This window comes from Lygodium microphyllum, chromosome 15 (genome assembly GCF_053477565.2).
Source record: "Lygodium microphyllum isolate KBCC chromosome 15, Lygodium_microphyllum_v1.1.10, whole genome shotgun sequence".
Classification (NCBI taxonomy): Eukaryota; Viridiplantae; Streptophyta; class Polypodiopsida; order Schizaeales; family Lygodiaceae; genus Lygodium; species Lygodium microphyllum.
This window is the reverse complement of record NC_141149.1, coordinates 123332802-123345672: the sequence shown is the minus strand read 5'-3', so window position 1 is coordinate 123345672 and position 12871 is coordinate 123332802.

Genomic DNA, 12871 nt, shown 5'->3' with positions numbered 1-12871 from the left:
TGTAAATAGCCTGCCAAATGGGAGTAATGCTAACAATGAGCAACTTCAGAAGCAACATGAAAGTTTAGACATAGGGTGTTTATAAGAGGTGCTTAGTGATTCACTGGTAGACATAGAGGTGTCTATAAGAGGTGCTTAGTTCACTGGTAGACATAGAGGTGTTTGTAAGAGCTATTTAGCCTTTCTGTATATCCACTGAGGTGTCTATACATGCCATGCGCAATGGGAGTGTAAACGATCGTATGGGATTTTGCAAGTTGGAAAATTTTGTAGAATGCGAGACAATCTCAAGATGGAGAGACAATGGTGGTATGAGCAAGGTAGCTCGTCTCTGCATAAACTACAAAGCAAAAGTGACATAAAACTAGAAATGGAGAATGTAAGTGACTGTTTATAGCCCTCAACCGCATATCTATAGCTTAAGGGGTCTCATGTAGCCCCCAAGTAGGAGCATATTGGATCCATAGAATGATATTGTTCCGGAGTTCTAGGGCAGGCCAAGGCCTCCTAAGTGTGGCATTGTAGAGGGTGGATCCATAGAATGCTACTGTAGAGGGTGGTACTTGTTCCAGGTTACAGCATCAATGCTAGGCAGGTCAAGGCCTGCTAGATATGTCCTACTCGTGGGGAAGAAGGATATAAGGAGGCTACTAATCGAAGTCACTATGCATCACTCCACTTGAGGATCCTTACGTCAGTGAAGTGCATTGTGATTTCTAAAGAAATTGGTGGTGGAGAAAGAGGATTAGTGAAGGATGCTATTCATGCATGGCCACTATCCCATCAGAGAACTTCGCTCTAAACATATTCGTGAGATAATATTAGCTTCTTCTTGTTAATCAAACCATATGCACCGGTGCACATTCAACACTCAAATTCTTGACAAAGATATGAGCACATGTGTAGAACCAAACTTCTCTAGAAAATGAGTGTACCAACCATTGAGGTATTCTTGCCAATGCATGATCCTCTTGAAGAAACTAAAGTATATTGTGTAAATAGTCTGACATGTGTAGTGTTGTCCCCAATATCCATGGGATACCTCAACATGGGCACCATTGAAAATAACTCAACCTACAAGGCAGTGTGCTCTCCCTGGTCCATCAGTATGTCTAGCTACAAATTTGAAATAATGGTGAAGGAATCCTTATGGAGTAGTCACAAGATCAAATGCTTAGTTGTGACCATATTTCAATATGGATTAAGATCATTTTGCACTAGGGGTGCTATTTATGAATGCATGCTAATCATTTGAATGTATCTCAAGTTCTCCTATCATTCCAAGAACATGCCACTCCTCGTGTAAAGTGTCAAGCCAAACAACATGGGTATAGTGATTATAATGGCAACAATAATTACATGAGGGGTAGAATCCTCACAAGATATAAAACATGGCCATGGATGACCTTAGTGGACACTAGTAAAGAAAAGCTTTGTGCATAGTAAGAAGTTCAAAGGCTTGCAATTGCTACTGACAAAGTCCACAAACAAACACACGAAGCTTATGCTGAAGCTTGAAAAGCTTAGTCAACCTTGCAGTAATTGCCCTGTGACTTCATAGAATCCCTAATACAAAGTACCTTGGGACTTGTGCAATTCTATACTAGCAAGCTACATAAAGGTCATCTAAGCCACACCATGGACACATCAAAAAGCCAAGTGATTTTTGTTTCCCTAGGCAAATGATATCAATTTCTTGTCTTTCTCTACATTGACAAATGTTTCTTAAGGGGTTGGGTTGGACTTTGGGGTGGCAAAAGAGATGACCAAATCTTTACTTACTTCCATTAGGGGAGTTTTGAGGTCTTGAAAATGCCTTGTAAGCGATCCTAAAGAGAGAAAAATATTAGAAAATAAATTTATTTTTTAGATTATTAAAACTATTATATTTTGGTAAGTAAATATATCAAAAATAGTTAATAAGTCATTGTCGTGAAATGCTTGTGGTCATATCAAACTTAGAAATTTAGGCCGCCATGAAGGTAATAAAAGTTGTCATAATGAAGATCTTACTCATCCTCATTAAAGTGAAAACTAATATTCAATTTAAATTTTGTTCGATGTTTGATTATCTCCCTCCATTCCCACTCTCTTCTTTCTTTCTCCTCCTTACTAGTTTTTTCATCGTTTCCTTTTTGTTTCTATTTCACATAGTTTTTCGATCCAATCTTCTGATCATATCCTTAGCTATGGATCAATCATCTAATGATATTCTTTGTTACAAATAGGGCTTCATTTTCTGTTTCTTTCATATGTCAAATTTTATAATCTTCTATTTTTTATTTTTTCATTATTTTTGGAGATTTTAGATGGCTAGAACTAAGTGTACTGCAAAAGAACAGAAAGTTTATCCTAGAGACCTTGTTTCAAATATCCATTAGTCCTCCAAGCCTTCTAAACTTCCAAGAAAATCAAAGCCAAGCAAAAAAATTTCACACCATGTTAGATGCCTGAAGGAGATTAGAACTGCAAATTGAAGGCTCTCAATATAATGTAATTTCAAATTTCCCCTTTCAAAGGCTTGTCAGAGAAATTTATAACAAGCATAGTCTTAATAGTTTTAGATGGACAAGAATAGCTCTCAATTGCATCCAAGAGACTACATAATATTTTTTTTATTGAGTTTTTTCAAGATTCCTATATCTATGCTACTCATGCACATAGGCTTACACTTATAGACAAATATATGATCATTAGGAGGTTGAGATACATATTTTCAAAGATATGATAATTCTTAGGCGGTTGAGATACAGATTTTCAAAGGTCCTTGAGCTAGTCGCCTTTATTGATGAGAAGACTTCCAATATTTTAAATGTGCCTCCATATAGAAAAAAGAAAGGTGATCCAAGTCCTAAGGTTAAATATGTCACCCATGAAAAAGACACAAGACAACATAAGAAAGAGAAAAATGCCACAAAAGAGCATGCAAATAAATGGAGGGAGTATAGAAGGAAGGAAGCAGAAGAAAAGAAAGCAGAGCAGCTACCATCTTTTGAAAAATAGTTATCTACCCTTCTTGAAAGGGCTAATCCTGAGGGCTTCAATGTCACTTGCTTTTTACTTGGTGATATTAACAAAAGATCTGATATAATATTTTTTTCCTCTAACTATGTTCAGATCCTCAAGAATAAAATGAGAGAAGTAAATGACTCTATTATTCTTGCTGGGATGAGATATAATATACCTAAATTTATTTTTACTTACTATATTTTTCTAGCAATAGATTTTTCATGTTCATACTCACTATCTCCTTTCCTTTGTTTGCTAGATGTGTAATGCATAAGCTCCCCTTTAATATACAACAAAAAATTGAGGTTCTTAATCCATCTATCTCATACTATATGAGGAGTGAGCTTGATACAAGTACATTTGATCATTGATTCAATCCAATTGACTTTGCCACTTTGGAGCTGCTTCTAGTTCCATACAATGAAAAACAAGTAATTTGATATTTTGTTAGATTGTATGAGATTTTGTTTTGCTAAATTATTGAAATATGATTGTTTTCACTTCTCATTGGAGCCTAATTGGAATAGACTATTTTTGGTTTGTAATGTCAGAAGATTAGTTAAGTTTATTTATCTCGATGATGATAAACTTGTAAGGTAATGTGAAAGATACCGAGCTTTAAGATAGAGGTTCATTGCAAAATAGTCCATTGATGTGATAATAATGTAGTCCATTGTAAAAAATAACAATGAACTAAAAATATTTTCTTACAAATGTATGACAATTTTGGATTACTATACAAATGAGCATGTTTGGTATATAAGAGCAAAGGTCATGAAGTATATAATGGTCAATTGTATGAAACCAAGAACGGACCGTAGTGGGGGCTTGGACAATGAAGGAGAGAATGTGCATGTAACTGCAGCAGGTGAAACTATGCCTTCAACACACCTAAGGCAACCAAAGCATCAAAGAAAGGTAAAAGGACTCCTAGAAAGGATGTCCCTTCTTCTAAGAAAAGTCCTCAAAAAAAGAAGTAGCTTTGCATCATTACTTGTAAGCCCTTATGTATATAAGTCATGGAAATGGCTAACAGAAATTTGCCACAAATTTTGTACATGTATTTTATATCGATAGTAAAGATATCTTTTCTTTAATATCTTTGCATTGTATATTCATCTCTCTCCTCGTTGATATTTGCAAAAAAATATGTTATAAATGTTTGTTAATCATGAAGTGAAATCAAATATACACCTAAGTGGATATAATATGATATAAAAAACTTACTCGTTTTGTTATTAAGTTAGAACACAAATGAGCATGGTAGTTCAATATCTTCACTCTGTAAATCCATCCTCACTTGATGTAGCATACATAATAATCTAACCTTTAGGATTGCAATAATGTTCTCATTGAACCAAACATCAAGATCCGTTGTAGGATCTTTGCTAAAATTATCAAGATTTTGGTCTAAAGCAACCAAACTACCACCAATAGAATGCCATCTACTATAATAAAAGCTAAGGACAAAATTTTGAGCAACAACCATATATTTACAAGCTATACAGTCTTGATCTATCTTACGTATAATTTTTCCTTTTGTCCTACTGTCCCATCCTTCATCAACAAATTGTATGACATGATTATCTCTTCATTGAAAGTACGGTCTTTGACGTTCTTATCTCAGCATTAGAAAATAAATCAACAAATATATCAATAGGCATAAACAAAGTAACTTTGCTTAGCCTACTTGAGATATTAGGCTCTTATGTATCTCAAAAAACATTTTATATCTATAGCCCTCACTAGTAGCTGGACTTGGCATGGGCCACTCAAAGTTTGAAAAATCCGGCAAAGAAAGGGGGGATAGTGATCCCCATTGGCTGTGCTGCATGGAGACAATATAAAATTGGTTATAAAATAATGTTACATTCTCTACAAGCTCTATCTTCTTTCTATCTATGTACATTTTTTCTCCAATCAAACCATGCATAACATCAACAACATCAACAATAGACTCGACTAGTTGCCATTCCTCAAGATTAGAGGGGTAGACATCTACAAGACAAACAAATGTTATAATTTATGCTAGGAGGCATATTTCACGGTGGATTCCGTGCCACAGTGGATTCCGTGAGGTTTTACGGTGGATTCCGTAAACTTTGTTGACTGGGGTTTATCTTGCATAAGTACGGCTCCTATTCCATATCCGTTGTGATTCCATAGCGGGTGATTCCGCAAAATACATCTTAAATTAATAAACGTTTATGAGTTTAGAGTGCGCACTCGTGATAAATTAAGGTTAGGATTGATTTCTAACCAGTTGATTTATTTATATAGCTGAAGACTGCTAGGTATTCACTTTTGTCGGTTTAATTGTATTATTTTACTAACGATTGTGAATGCTTCAGTTGATGTGTAGAGATAGCAGCAGTGGTGGAAAAAAGCATTGGAGGATAGCGTGTATTCGAGTTATCATTTATATTTTGATGGGCGCATACCTTAGGCATGGCGCCTATATTTTGTCGTGCTTATTTATTAAGGCGTTGGATATTTATTTATTATTTTGTATGCGCATGGGCGCACGATTATGATATTTGTATTTGGACATTGTATTGGGTATGCCTGACTCTTTGGGCGCCCGCCCATTAGCTTTATTTCTATTTTGTGCTAAAGCAAACTCAAAAGTCAAAAGCGTGCTATTTTGTAATTTGGGCTATTATTTGAGCTTGAAGATGATTAATACATAAAATACATGCTTTGTGGAGCGCTCACACAAGGCATGGGGGGAGATTGCACCCAATTGGTCTCTTGTTCATGTTGTGCATTTTTTCTACCTTGAGTTTTGTGCAAAAAGTAGAGTTCTTTTGTTCAATGGGACCTTCCGGTGTTCACTACGTGAGCATACAGCATCCGATCTGCGCACCAGTGATATCAGAGCGAAGCTGAGATCGAGAGCTTCCAATCGCTACCCATCTTGTGCGAAGGCGGAGCTCCTGGAACGATCGAGCTCTACGATCAGTCTCATCGCGAACAGTCGATACGGGTGGATTCCTGGCGGTCAAGAACCTCTATTTACAGCCTCTGATCGCGAAGGACCCGGCCTGTAACGGCGGAGGACCACTCCTACATCCTCTTCTCCAAGTCGTCTTCTTACAGTCAACAGAGATAAGTTTCATAACTTCATAAGCTTAAAAGCTTGAATATAAAGCTTATAAAGCTTGAGAAGCTTAAAAGCTTCAATTTCTAATTCGACGACAGAGGGCGGCAGCATTCCGAAAAAAAAAACGGCGAAAAAAAAAAGGCCCCCCCCCCTAAAATTCGACGATTTCATATCACTAAGCTTTAAGCTTAGTTACCCAAGTCATAAGTCACAATAAACTTCAGGTTTCTCAAGTTTCATAAGTTTTGTTACTCTGCAAGTCCGGCAAGTAACCAGAAGTCAGAAATGACTTGTGCTCAAAACTCCTATAAGGACTGTTCCTGCGCAAAAGCACCGAACTGCAAAGTTGTTCCTTGGAAGACTCTGTTCGCATACGCAGACTTGCTGAACCAGTTTCAGCACACGCAGAAGGTCAAACACAGATTTTACAAAGATTTCAAATCTCGCAATTGCCAAAGACGAAGACCGTGAAAGCCAAACAAAAATATATAAGCCTTGTACACCCGATCTTGAGCTACGCTCATCCCGCTAATTGGATTTTAAGAGTGTGAGATCTTTTGAAGTTTTGCAGGATGACGGAACAAAATATGGATGATTTAATGGTTGAAGGCGATCTTCCTGAACCTACGGTGGAACAAAAGTTGGATTTAATTATGATGCAGTTGGACGAAGAACGACAAGCCCGGCAAGCATTGCAAGTTCAATTGGCCAATTTACAAAGATCGACTACCGATAAAGAGGAACCACAAATGCAAATTTTACAAAGATTTCAAATCCCGCAATTGCCAAAGACGAAGACCGTGAAAGCCAAACAAAAATATATAAGCCTTGTACACCCGATCTTGAGCTACGCTCATCCCGCTAATTGGATTTTGAGAGTGTGAGGTCTTTTGAAGTTTTGCGGGATGAGGGAACAAAATATGGATGATTTAATGGCTGAAGGCGATCTTCCTGAACCTACGGTGGAACAAAAGTTGGATTTAATTATGATGCAGTTGAAGGAAGAACGAAAAGCCCGACAAGCATTGCAAGTTCAATTGCCCAATTTACAAAGATCGACTACCGATAAAGAGGAACCACAATCTAAAGATCTTATCCGACGAACCATCGATGCGACTCTCGAAGCTCAATCTATCCACAAAGAAACAAAGATAAGTAAAAGAAATTTCAAATTCCGTACTTTCAATGGCACTCGAGATGGAAAAACTGTTCTTATATTCATCAGTCAATTTGATGATTACTTTCATGAGGGAACATACGCTAAAAAAGATAAAATCAAGTGTGTCACTAATCATTTAGTGGATAGAGCATCTCTTTGGTGGATCGTGGTTCGTAAGAGTATAGATTGTCCCACTACCTAGGAGAGTTTCAAGAAGAAGTTTATGCAGAATTTCCTTCCTCCACAATTCCATGAAAAAGCCATAAAGCAATGGGACCTTTTTCAGCAAAGAGATCGTGAGCCTATTTCTCAGTACACCGAACGCTTTTGGAATGCCTTACTTCAATTACGCATGCTTGAAGACGTACCTGAAGCGACTCATAAGCGCAAGTATATGTCTGGATTACTTGGGCATTACTACGCTGAAGTCAATATGTTCAAGCCTGCAACTCTTGAAGATGCAATTTCTCTAGCTCATGACACTGAAGACAAGCTTCGAGGAAGAGATAAGCGTCCACAACAATTTCAAGCAAATGGTACTATGGTTCTAAGCAATTCAATTCAAATTTTAGAAGATTCAATCAAAATCGATTTCCTTCATCAATTTTCCGTAAGTCTTGGACAAAACCACCTGCTTTGCCATCAAATACCAATCAAAACCCTAAGCCATCTTCACAGCCAAATCCTAATATTCCTAGACTTCCTGCCATTGCAAACAATGTATCTAAAGCCAAACCTATAGTGTGTTACAAATGCCATCAACCTGGACATCTAGTAGCCAATTGCCAATCGAAGAAGCCACCTGTCCATATATCAACTATCTTGGAGCAATGGAAGATGAAGAACATGAAGAAATGCCTGACTTTACGGAAGATGAAGAACGGCATTACTACTCCTTCGGATACTTTACCAGGTATGCCAACTCCACATTCTTTGTTGACAATGAAATGTTTAGTGCATGGAAAAGAAAAGATCATTTTGCATGATGATGGTAGTACACATGATTTTATTTCTGCAAAGTTAGTGAAAGAATTGAAATTACAAACTGTTCCTACGCATTATCGCATTAAAGCAGCATTCTTAGGCACAAGGTATAATGGAACACAAGAGGTGCATGATCTAGAAATTCAAATTGGTGAATACATTGAAAGAAGGAATTTTCTAGTTATACCATTACAGTCCAGTGATATTATTTTAAGTATGCCTTGGCGTCATCAGCATAATCCTGATATAGATTATTCCACGCATTCAATTAATATTCATTTTCAAGGAAAACACATTACATTGTATGGTATGCATGCATCTAATGCTTTTCCACTGCTTACTCATACTCAAGCTAAACGTGCATTACGCAAAAGTAGTAAATCTTATCTAATTTGGGTGAATGAACTGCAAGCTAAAGAAAAACATATGCACCTTAGACATAAAGAATTCCTTGCACAATTTAAAGATTGTTTTGCTGAAGATCTACCACCTGGACTACCTCCTTCACGTCCTGAAGACCACAAAATAGATTTAATTCCTGGTACACAACCACCTTGTAAAGCACCATATAGGCATAACCAGATAGAGCAAAAAGAAATTCAAAATCAAGTTGAGGAATTATTAAACAGAGGATTGATTAGACCTAGTAGTTCTCCATTTGCTGCACCTGTTTTGTTGATAAAGAAGAATAATAATACTTATCGTATGTGCATTGATTATCGTGCCCTAAATAAGATTACTGTAAAGAATAGATATCCAATTCCTAGGATCGATGATCTTATGGATAAACTACAAGGTTCTGTCATATTTAGTAAAATAGATCTTAAATCTGGTTATCATCAGGTGAGATTAGATAAATCTGGCATATTCAAGACTGCATTTAGAACACAATTTGGTCATTATGAATTTTTAGTGATGCCTTTTGGATTGACTAATACACCTGCTACATTTAGTAAAATGATAAACCGCATATTTTTGAAATATCAGCATTGTGTAATAGTATTTTTTTATGATATCTTGGTATTCAGTAAAAATGAGAAAGAACATTATGAACATCTGTCTTTGGTTTTCAAGTTGTTGAAAAATAATCAATTGTATGCTAATCCAGAAAAGAGTGAGTTCTTTCAAACAAAAATTGAATATTTAGGTCATATTGTGTCATCAGATGGTATTAAAGTTGATCCTAGGAAGATAGAAGCAATAGTGAACTGGCCTATACCTAAAAATGTGCATGAGTTACATTCTTTTCTAGGTCTTGCTAGTTTTTACAGGAAATTTGTGCAAAATTTTTCATTACTTGCTTTGCCTTTGACTAAACTTTTAAAGAAAGGTATTGTTTATCATTGGTCTGATAATCAACAAAAATCTTTTGATTTATTGAAACATGCATTAACCCATGCTCCTGTATTATAACTACCTGATTTTAATAGACCATTCTTTTTAGTAGTTACTGATGCTAACGGATCTGGAATAGGAGCTATACTTATGCAAGATAATCATCCCATAGCCTATTTTAGCTGTAAACTGAAACCATCCGAACTTAAATATTCCACATATGATAAAGAATTATTAGTTGTGGTACAAGCTTTAAGACAATGGAAACAATACTTAATGGGTTCTGAGTTTATGATCAAAACTGATCAACAAAGTATTAGACATTTACTTAGTCAACCTCAAATATCTTACCGACATATCAAATGGGCAGCTTTTATTCAGAGTTTTCATCCCCTTATCCAATATCAACTAGGTAAAGAAAATGTAGTGGCCGATGCATTAAGTAGAAGACCAACCATTCATAATATTTCTGTCATATCATTTGATTCTCTAATTCCTATGAAAGATACTTATCATCAGGACATTACTTTTCATGCTGATTGGAATAAATTAGTTGGAAATAACTGGATTCCTATTGATTCACTGTCTTACAATGATGGATTCATATTTTATGAAAAGAGATTATGTGTTACAATTCCATTTAGATCTTTTGTTTTGAATGAGATTCATTGTCCTCCATATCAAGGTCATAGAGGTATCATATCTACTTTACGTACATTGACTGAAGATTTTTATTGGCCACATATGGACACTGATGTATCTAACTTTGTTTCTGAATGTTTGGTTTGTCAAAGAGTTAAAAAACATCATGGTAAACAGTATGGTTTACTTATGCCTTTATCTATTCCATCAAGACCATGGGAACATATTTCTATGGATTTTATTACTGGTTTACCTAATACTAAAGCTAACCATGACATGATTTGGACTGTAGTAGACAGGTTTAGTAAACAAGCATATTTCATTCCATGTAAGAAAACTTTAACAGCATCTCAGGCAGCACAATTATTTTTGAAAACTGTTTTCACTAATCATGGATTACCAAAAGTTATTATTTCTGACCGTGATTCTAGATTTTGTAACAACTTTTGGATTACTTTGTTTGCTAACCTGGGAACAAAGATTGATTTCTCATCTGCATTTCATCCTGAAACTAATGGACAAACAGAAGCCACTAACAATACTATTTTAGATCTTTTACGTGCTTACACTATTTCTAAACCACAGACATGGGATACATATTTACATTTACTACAATTTGCATATAACAATACACTACACACATCTACCAAGAAAGCACCGTTTGAAGTGATTTATGGTTATAGATTGTCTACACCTGTTGCATCTTTATCAAATAGAATTCAGAGTGCTGATGATATTGCTAACATGCACGCTACTATTTTTAATGAGGTTAAAGACATGATTGCCAAACCCCAACAATCATATGCAAAACAAGCCAATAAGAAAAGACAGGCCATGAATTTCAAAGTTGATGACTATGTTTGGTTGAGAATAGAAAAATGTAGATTACAAAGTGTAGACAAACACCCAGTTGTGAAATTAGCACCTAGATTCTATGGACCATTTAAGATCATTCACAAAATTAATGACAATCCATTCAAGTTAAAATTACCACCTCACTGGAAAATTCACAACACATTTCACATTAGTTTATTATGACCCTTAAGAGGCCAATTACATATACACCCTGTTTATGAAAACCCACCTTTGTTAGATGAAGAGACTGAAATACTTGAACCCGAAGCTATCATAGATACTGATTTTATGACCACTAGAACTGGCCATAGATATTCTAGATATTTGCTCAAGTTTAAAAACCATCCTGTTGAAGAGGCCCAATGGATGCACGCTAGAGACTTAAATGCTTTCCCCACTCTGTTAGCTCCACATTGAGCTAATAGCAATTGAGGACAATTGCTATCCCACCCCGGGGGTATGATGCTAGGTGGCATATTTCATGGTGGATTCCGTGAGGTTTTACAGTGAATTCCGTAAACTTTGTTGACTGGGGTTCATACACAAAGTGGATTCTTTGTGAGAGAAGTTGATGGGGACGCCTATCCTTTTCGGACGTTTCATTAATTTAGTGTGTACATGGGTGATTCCATAGCGGGTGATTCTGTAAAATACATATTAAATTAATAAATGTTTATGAGTTTAGAGTGCGCACTCGTGATAAATTAAGGTTAGGATTGATTTCTAACCAGTTGATTTATTTATATAGCTGAAGACTGCTAGGCATTCACTTTTGTCGGTTTAATTATATTATTTTACTAACGATTGTGAATGCTTCAGTTGATGTATAGAGATAGCAGCAGTGGCGGAGGAAAGCATTGGAGGATAGCGTGTATTCGAGTTATCATTTATATTTTGATGGGCGCATACCTTAGGCATGGTGCCTATATTTTGTCGTGCCTATTTATTAAGGCGTTGGATATTTATTTATTATTTTGTATGCGCATGGGCGCACGATTATGATATTTGTATTTGGATATTGTATTGGGTATGCCTGACTCTTTGGGCGCCCGTCCATTAGCTTTATTTCTATTTTGTGCTAAAGCAAACTCAAAAGCCAAAAGCGTGCTATTTTGTAATTTGGGATATTATTTGAGCTTGAAGATGATTAATACATAAAATACATGCTTTGTGGAGCGCTCACACAAAGCATGGGGGGAGATTGCACCCAATTGGTCTCTTGTTCATATCGTGCATGCTTTCTACCTCGAGTTTTGTGCAAAAAGTAGAGTTCTTTTGTTCAATGGGACCTTCCGGCGTTCACTACGCGAGCATACAACATCTGATCTGCGCACCAATAATAGAAAACCTTAAACTAAGTTCAAGAAAAGAAAAACTTTAAGAATGAAATTGTTACAACTTGATCTATGCATTGGAAGATTTTAAGTTCCAAGTTCCAAATATAGCTCTCTATGCATAAACACATGTTGCACTAGTACCTCTTGTATGCTATTCTTATTTACTCCAAACTTAAAATCTCGAATTCTACTCTTCCAAGCAAAGATGAATAAGCTCTCACATCTTTGTTTTTTCCCACGTTTTATATGTTGCATGGTAATCCAACTACCCTTGCTAATGATAGTAGGAATCTATCTTCCATCTATTTGGAATGAGTTAAACGTTGATATGAATGTGATTTGGGAGCTTAGACGCCTTTTTGAAGGTCGAATTTCTGTATCTGTGGCACAAAGAGAGAGAGAGAGAGAGAGAGAGAGAGAGAGAGAGAGAGAGAGAGAGAGAGAGAG